This window comes from Ixodes scapularis, unplaced genomic scaffold, assembly GCF_016920785.2.
Source record: "Ixodes scapularis isolate PalLabHiFi unplaced genomic scaffold, ASM1692078v2 PGA_scaffold13__105_contigs__length_92229423, whole genome shotgun sequence".
In the NCBI taxonomy this organism is placed as follows: domain Eukaryota; kingdom Metazoa; phylum Arthropoda; class Arachnida; order Ixodida; family Ixodidae; genus Ixodes; species Ixodes scapularis.
The window spans coordinates 17,751,328-17,759,517 of NW_024609839.1; the positions used below are offsets into that span (position 1 = coordinate 17,751,328).

General features: G+C 49.9%; 1 non-coding gene across 1 annotated transcript; it reads right to left on the reverse strand.

The window, feature by feature from the left end:
- Positions 1-7,525: 7,525 nt before the first annotated feature.
- Trnak-cuu lies at positions 7,526-7,598 on the reverse strand. Its single transcript has one exon. It is a non-coding gene; the product is annotated as a tRNA-Lys (tRNA).
- Between the last annotated feature and the right edge of the window lie 592 nt (positions 7,599-8,190).

Genomic DNA, 8,190 nt, shown 5'->3' on the forward strand with positions numbered 1-8,190 from the left:
TCCATCTTATAAGGGATTCAAAGTAAACAATTATAATAAGGCTTTGACGAATGCACGTGCAAGGCAAAATTTGTTTTAGACTTTTTACTTTAGAACAATTACTACTGCAGACGCCAGCACGTGCAGCGGGTGTAACTACACTCGTAGCATGCACGTCGGTGCTTGGGAAATTAAGAAAAAAGTCTATTGGGACGCTGCCTGCTTTTGTGTGCTATCCATAACCGGCCGATTGAGTCAAGTCAATCCACTTTCCAAAGACGTAGCCATGCCGACAATTATCGCGTTGAATAAGGCTTAAGAATTGCCAGAATCAACAGACTATCTAAAAATTGCGGCGAGTTCATTGCTCATGCTTTGCGATTTAAGTGAGGTAAGGCAAAGCGAAAGCCTCCCGCACCATTCGTTGCTAACTAACGCGCCTGATATTGCAGTTACAACGACATATTAGTTCCAAAGCGAGCGGCGCTCACTCATCGGAGTACCGCCATGTTTCCCCACATCCCTACCGAGCCAGTCACGTGATTTCAAAATCGCTCTCCTAGGTACTGCGGCTAACTTTAGCCGCGGTGAGCGCTTCGAGCAAACGGGCCGAGAAGTGCTTTGTAAAAGCGCGCGTTATGACATTTACGCACGGCATTTCCCATTTTCCCGCCTAATTATTAAAACCACAACAACTGTATAAGTGCTTGAAGCGATTCGAATATGCCCATTAAAGGCCTTCTCACTTATTGTCTGCTAAGCTCTGATGACTTCGAGATCTCGAACGACTCAACATTGACTCTCGGCAACCGATGTCTCATTGAACCGCATCACAGTAGTTTACTCCCAACAAGGTCGGAATCCTCGGCCTTTGAACCTTAACCACAAAACGTGTCTTTTAAAGAAGATTGCTATTCTAACGCTTTTGTCATTCCCCGAAAACACAATAAAAGTTTCATCATCGAGAACAACAGACTAAGATGAGAAACTGAGGTTTCCCCCGTTTCTCCCATAAAGTCCCATGCATTTGCTTGAGTTATGAGATGGCAGCAGGTGGTGCTGCTCGACTCCAGCAAGGAAATCCTCGATACGCTCTCGTTCGGAGCATCTAGTCAGGCGTTTGACGCCGGCTGCTAATCGTGCGAGCAGACGCGCTGCAGTCTCCGGCATCGTCTGCTATTCTAGCACCGTCTATCGTCGTTTGCAGCCTTCGTAAAATGCGGCCATGAAAGCGGTCTGTCGGCGTCTGCCATGGCGTCTGGCATTACCCGATGATACCAGATTACCTCAGTTGTGGAACTCCCGCGGTAGGCGTACCCCTCTCAGTTTAGTCTGCCCCTCGTCGTTTGAAGCGCCATCTAGATTTTCGTTTCATAACTGTGTGTTCCATAGAGTACGGTGGAACGCCATCTAAACGCTATGCTTCGAAACGTACGTGTTCCATAGAATACACTGTAGTCATCATAGAAGCCGTCCGGCGTGTCGAGCGACGAGTGGCGAGTCGTAGTGGGTGAGGGGGTACTGCTCGTGCAAGCAGCGTCTCTGATCTGTTCCGTAACTGAGCTAATCTAATAATGTTCCCATTACCTTTGTCCGTCTACTATTCCGCTTCCCTCTAAAATTGTTTGCACCGCTAGCAAAACAAGACAAGGAAACCTGTTTTATCGTTTCATTATGCACGAGCCAGGTTCAATACAAGCGTCTGTCAGGATCTGTTAATGTGCAGTAAAAAGCGACCGAAATGATTTTAAAAAAACAATAAAATCGAGACCCAATTCTTCCAGTTCTTTTTTTTTTTTTTTATGGCGTTTGCGAGCCTGGTGGGTGAGCGTCATTACGCACAATTGAAACGCGACATAAAAATTTTCGATTTGGGAGGACAGGTGCGCTGTAAAACTTGAGAGCTACTTGCCCTTCGAAGCGAAATGACGGGAACACACCTGGATAAACTTGACCCGAGGATAACGCCCGCACTCAAAGAAAAAATGAAGGAAAAAGGTGTGGTCGGTTTGCCTTGCTGCATACCCGATCCGGAGGAATAACACGGAGCCAACGGTTTCAACAACAAGAAACTACATTTAATGGGACATGGACGAGACGATTAACATGGTTACCACCGGCGCCCGAGTCCAGGCAGCGACTCTCTGTGCGCGGCCTCTGATGCGCCTTATCAAGGCGCCGCACGCGATGTGCGCGTGGCTGGCGTGACGTTGCCGCTACGCGGGAAAAGTTCGGCACCTTTGCCTCGGAGTCGGGCAACTGGGCTGAAAGCCGCCAGGGTGCCCACAAAGGTAGCAACGGCGCGTCTTCCCCCCTTCTACTGACGCGCCCCCAAGCAGACACGAGAAAAAGGGAGGAACGAGACGTTTTTCTCCTTCTCCAGGCAGGCGGAAGAAAGCTTTCGCCCTCCCGACTCATCTTCTTTCAGTTTCGTTTTTCGAGCACGTCGCGCACGTTGTCTAATAAATGTTGAGTTCATTGAGCTTCAGCGGTAGCGAAGGCCGCCTCTAATTTCGTCTCCCAATCCAAACGTGCAGAACATTTCGATCACATTGACGCTTTTATCACTAATTTTATCAAACGAGCAAACAAAGCCGCTAGAAACAGCGAAGTTCCGGAGCATGTGTGAGCAGCGCTACGTACAGTTTGTAAGATGGCCGTATCCGGATTGCGGGTCCCACGCGGACAAGGAGGTTATTATAAGTACTAGGAGAGGGCACGTTGCAATATTGGTGAAGCCTAGTCATAAAAAGTATAAACGATGCTGTGGCCAACGTGACCGTAGATGTCTCTGGCAATTGGTGCGCGTGAAATGCCACGTGTGAGATGGATGGTTGATTGTAGAATTCCTTGCAGGCTTGCGCGCGCTCCGTCCGGTAGGTTTTTTTCAGATCGAAGGCTAGACGAAGGATAGCTACGGTCACGTGAGGTGGTCACGCTGGCCTGATAAGTGAGGAGAGTAAGGAGGAAAATGAGAAAGAGGCGAGGCGTCACGGGAGCTTGGCTTGTGGAGGCTACGCGGCTGACGTCCTGCCCTCTACTACGCTTCTATCCTCCTTGCACGCGGAACTATAGTAGCGGAACCACGGGGAACTGTCGTCGTTTTCGACGTTATGGAAATAACAGGAACTGCGTCTAAGACAGGCAGGTTTTGCTGCCGGCTGCCTGGGTGCCTTCCGTCCTGTGTTCGGTTATGTTTTCCGATGCTGAGTGCAACCGGCGTTCAACCTGGTTTTGTATTTGTGCGTGTCAGCAACATAGCTGCAACATCGTGATGGCAGTGTTGTGGGTTGTGAACAGAAGACTGGAATTATCGCCGATGTGACCGTGTGTTCGCGTGTCAGTGGTGTAACAACAAAATGAGATGGCGTAAACCTTCGGGCATTGATGCCGCTGGTCGGGCCGTGATCGGAGGGGGCGGGGTGTCGCGCAGGTTGACATTTCGCTTTACATTAAAAAGTTTAATACCACTTGAAGGGTTACGTGCAATCGATCAACGTGCGGATAGTCGTGTTGGAATGCTGGTCTGAACACTAAGTTCCTATCGTGCAGTGGCCAATGCCACGGTCGGTTGTCTCCTTCCCGAGAGCGATGGCGCTCTGGGGAAAGGACTGAACATTACGAAATTACGACGGAAAGTACGTATATTTGCAGTGTGGAATTTTAACATTAAAAAGGAATGGTAGCTAAAATCGAGAAAAAAAGCTACCCTTTATTTTGCTCTTTAAATATATTACGGTTCCTGTAAAAACTGCCCTCCAATTGGCGCGCTGCGATGAGCACTAGAATTTTTCGAGCTCGCCACGGCGTAGCTCCGTACACTTTACACCTGCCGCAAGTCGCGGCTTTGACTGCAATCAAGTTGATCAAAAAGCGATTTCTCAGCCCGTGAAGCATCCCTTCCATCTGAGTGAATATCCGCTCTACAGAGATTAATTCAAGAGGGTAATTGCAGCCGTGCGCGAACAGCATAAATCAAAAAACAAACACTACATTAGAAATAGAGGCTACGACGTGTCATGCGGGGAAACAAACTCATGGCTTCGAACTGCATTGGAACGGCTTGATTTATTGACTTTCTAATGATTACAACAGGTCCAGCGTCTACTTTTTTAATAAGAGATTCATCCCCTGGGCCATTCAAAATACTCTCAGAGGTATGACATTGCTGGACGAAATCAACATGCTGGGAATATTTTTCATTGCTTAGGCAGTCACCGAGAAATTCTGTACGTTCCAAACGACCTGTATAAAAGACGGAAACACAAAGCTCGGATGTAGTGTTTGGGTTAGTGTGCAGTTGTATTGATGCTTGTATGTGCCGTGTACGCCTATCCGCTCAATTTATGTTCACCTGATGCTTGTAGTATGCGTAATGAGTCTATATGTGCGCACAGTGAGGTTCCCGAAGACCCGGAAGCGCAATGGTGGCCTGACAAAATAAAAATATTTTTTGTAGAACATGAATTTGGCGGTACCTAGCGCCACCTATCCTAGCTACTTGAAATTAGTCTGCTTGACCCTGCCATCTAATGGCAGGCGATTTAACCTTCTTTCTCGCTACACGCTCGTTGGTTTCCATTCCTCCGTGATGTGCGGTTGACGAAGGAATTGTGACTCGAGGAACAGCAAAGGTAAGACGTAAAGTGCGCGAAGTAGTCTCCGTTTAACATCGCAGTGCTAATGACGAGAAGACTGAGTAACTGCTTTCAAAACGCAAGTTTCTGTACCTGCGGGGGAATCTGGTTTCGAAATAAATACAGTTTGCGGAAAGCTCGTGTTATGCTTTCATTTGCTGCTCTTCTCGTCCCGTACAAGAGCCTTAGCGTCCTCATCAAGACTTATTGAGCTTAATTTGCTCGATTCAGGGCCGCCATAATGAGATGCAGGCGACGGAGGAACTAATTGCTTCCCTGCTTCAGGGACGAAAGTTTCTCCATTTCTAAAGGAACATAGGTTACAAGACCGTTCCTCCCCTTAGGGAGGACTATCGAAACCCATTTTCGAAGAGTGCGATTTCATCCAGCCAATTAGCTCACAAATCCTTAGCTGTGTAGGTATCTTCTCGGCATTCTAATAATGGCCGCAATCACGACGATTGCATTATTCACAAAGCAGCGGGACCGTTTTTACGGGAACCAACATCTTTATTCAACACTAACACTTGCAGACGAAGAAATCCATACAGATCAGTGGCTCCTTTATACTTTAGGTGCATGGCAAAAGTCAGAAAGCAATGCACCGCCACTGTCTTCGCACGTGCAGCGTGTTACCACTAGGCGTGCCACTGAAACAAGGTCGGTCGGATGGATAGATGGATGGATTCCATGCATATGTCTATCCCTTCTGGTTGTTTCGAATACGCGGACAGTACCTTAGCGCCGTACAACCAACGAATTCGGAGAAGCATGTGGCCACGAGAAAATTCGGGCGCTCTGATTGGCCTTCTTGACATGACTGATGCTAAACGCAGGACGGCGTGCAACTTGACCAGAAATGGCTATAGGCACGACGCAGTAAGCTTGTGCCATTTGGGTCAGCCTTTTCGAACGGTAACTGTATCACTGGGGAACCTGTCGACCCCCCCCCCCCCCCCCCCTCTTTCTTCGTTCTCGCCGCTTGGCGGCGACAGGCTGAGTCTGCTAATTAAAAAACTATTAACCCATTTGGCGCCGTCGTACACGCCGCTTCGCGGTGTCTAGTCCACAAACCGAGTCCCGCTGTCCCCTATTGCACCTCCGGAAAGGGTGTCCCAAACTATTTAAATCAGCAAAGTTTCGTCGACCATTTTTTTTTTCAGTGATGATTGTAAAAATAGAGATGTAAATATTCCCAAGTGCATATAAAAATACAAAAAAAAAGAATGAAAAAGGAACTACGCTCACTCTGGATCGAACATGAATCCACTGCGTATGAAGCGGACACCTTTAAGTTTTCCACGCTACCGCTTCAAGAACTTGTTTTGACAATTCGATTCATTCGAGACCCAACAAGTTTTGCGTCGTGCATATAGCCATTTCCGGTTGAGGTGCAAGATGTCGTACGTATAGCTTTAGCCGTGTGATATTTAGTTGCTGCTGTATGATGAAAGAAGCAGACGGCACGCGTTTCGGTGCCTGCTGCAAGTGGCGTACCAACCTGCCCTCGGTATCCCTAGGGCACCGCCGGCCAGTGTTTGCCCTGCCCATTGGCGGCTGTTTTAGGGAGGAGTGGGGGTGAGGGGGGGGGGGAACACATGTCTTGCCCCCCCTCTGAGAACTGGGGGGGAGGGCAAGCTCCCCCCTTCCCCCCCCCCCCCCCCCCCCCCCCCCCATTTGCTACGCCCATGCCTGCTGCCTTCCTTAGTGTAGCAGAACGTCTCATTCTACATCCAAATTCCTCGTCGGATCGCAGCAAGCATCTTTTCTCCCACATCAATGTGGGGGACTTTGTTAAGAAAAAGACTTACAAGCTTTTTTTTTTTAATGCGAGTTGAATAGTGTCACACAACAGTAGGTCATTTGAATAAATATTTGCAGTGAAGCGCATGGCAGACGACGACAAACGCCGAGCGCCAAACGCAGAATGAACGGGGGCAGCCGAAACAGAACTCGTAGACACAGCGTGTATTTAGAGAGCAAAGATTTAAGAGAAGGACCAACTGCAACCATAGAGAGCGTTTGCACGTGCGCGTGATTTGCATAATCACGTGGCAAGGTGGAAAGCGGGCGGAAAGTCGGAGTCGCCTGCAAGCGATGACCGCTTTCCTCTCCTCCGCGCAGTATATCTGCAAACGCAACTACGTCAACCCATTCGAGCAGTTGGAAACACTAAAATTTAGGCACGCTACGCTTGATGGTGATGATGATGATGATGCACCCTTTTAATCTGGCGTCCTCACGCGTCTCCACGAGCGCTGCCTCGAGAATACCTTTTGGCGAGGCACCGAAAGTATGGACATGGTAACCCTAGACTGGGGGGGTTACCACGTCTATCCTTACCCAGCTGGCCTGTCTATTTGCTTCAACTGAAAGTATCCAGGTGCCACTGGCCAGATCAAGCAACATAGTTGACGTGGGACAATAGGACTTAGGACAGCGCACTACGATAACCGGCACCCGCTCAGCGCTTCAAGGCGCGTACTTACGACAGTTGTTTGCTGCAAACTACGTCTATTTAGGAGGTTGAGGAGATGTTCCTCTGACACCTCAGGGAACGCAAAACGACTTGCACTACGGACACGCTGGCAACCATGATTGATATTGTTTCAAAACTGTGGGAACGAGGGCCGGCCACCACTACCAGAGGCCGCTACGACCACCCAGAGAACATCTGGGCCGCGCAAACGTCCGGCCGCGCAAGTGCATAAAAGAGGGGGACACGCCCACAGTAAAAAAGACGGACCGTGGCCACGGAGGCGTGCAGTTCGAACGCTCCGGCAATGTTTTACGTTGATACTAACAATCCATTCCCGTTACTTTAATAAATGTAGTTTCTGGTTTTGGAAACCCCGGCTCCGTGTTGTTCCTCCCGGATGGGCATGCAGCAAGGCAACCCCACCACATGACGCCCAACGTGGGGACCGAACCCACGACCCCGAGATTAAGAGTCTCGTGCTCTACCGACTGAGCTAGCCGGGCATGCCCGCAGCACAGAGGAGATCTTCCTCGCTCAGAAGAGCTATCTCCCACCGCCTTTGGCCGCAAACTCTCTCGAAGCCGCATGTGCTTGGCAGGGCCCGGAGGCCATCCCGGTGCTAAGACCTCCACGGGACTGGCACAGAGTGCCCAATCAAAGCAGCCGGAGGCGCTCCAGTTGTGGTTCAATGCGGGGCCACTGGAGGACGTCCGAAGAGCGCCCTGGTGCCGGCGACTCAAGCAGGTATTCGGACCAATGCCACAACTGTGGACAGCGCGGCCACTTCCAAAGAGAGTGCCGAAATGCAAACCCGAGGCAGAACGAAACAAATGGTGGAAGGGCTGGAAGTGAGCGGAGGAATTGTGGAAATCCGGTCAACCCTCGCGCGCCTATGGGCCGTGAAAATCCGGAAGGTCACGTGGCATCCCGATCGGGAAACTATTACGGACGGCGGCAATGAGCCAAACTGCAGTGCCGCCGATGGCCGCCATCACAGCCGGGATCACGCACGCAGCGTCTCTTGTTCCATCGGTATGTCGAATTCAGCCTAACAGCGAAATGATCGAGCCACGCATGACGATCACTTCCCAAGTA